We start from the raw sequence: 795 nt of genomic DNA, 5'->3' as shown, positions 1-795 counted from the left end.
TCAAGGCTTGAGGGATCTCCAGTCTGGGGATGAAGGATTTGGGGATCAAGGCTTGAGGGATCTCCAGTCTGGGGATGAAGGATTTGGGGATCAGGGCTTGAGGGACCTCCACTCTGGGGATCTGTGCTCTGGGGACCTGTCCTTGAGGATTCTGGTGCATTTGGATTCCTGTTCTGGGAACACAATCTTTGGAGATCTGTCCTTGAGTGTCCTGATCCACTGGGATCCCTGTTCTGGGAACACAGTCTCCGAAGATCTGTCCTTGAGTGTGTTGGTCCCTTGGGATCCCACTTTGGGAACACAAACTCTGGACACCTGTCCTTGAAGATGTTGGTCCCTTAGGACCTCTGCCCTGAGGATATGGACTCTGGGGACATTTCCTTGGGGATTTTGGTCATTTGGGACCCCTCACTTGGGAACAAAGACCTTGGGGATCTGTCCTGGAGCGTGTTGGTCCCTTGGGACCTCTGCCCTGAGGACATGGATCTGGGGACATTTCCTTGAGGATCTTGGTCCCTTGGGACCTCTCACTTTGGGAACAAAGACTTTGGGAGCCCCAGGGACTTTCCCCAAGGAAAGCCCCACATCCTGCCCAGGGCTCCCCACAGACCACAAGCTACACAGGTAATCAAAGATAACAAAACCATTTAATGAGGCACCTCAAAGCCTCACAAGGGCTGGGGGTGGGGAATACACACCCAGACAAACCACGGGGTCCCTCTGTCCCCTAGGCTGACAGTCCCCTCAGGGTACCCACCAGCTCAAGGGTCTCACCAGGAGGATTCCAAACTGGCT

This window comes from Acanthisitta chloris, unplaced genomic scaffold, assembly GCF_000695815.1.
Source record: "Acanthisitta chloris isolate BGI_N310 unplaced genomic scaffold, ASM69581v1 scaffold12453, whole genome shotgun sequence".
Lineage (NCBI taxonomy): Eukaryota > Metazoa > Chordata > Aves > Passeriformes > Acanthisittidae > Acanthisitta > Acanthisitta chloris.
Note: the sequence above shows the minus strand (reverse complement) of the source record.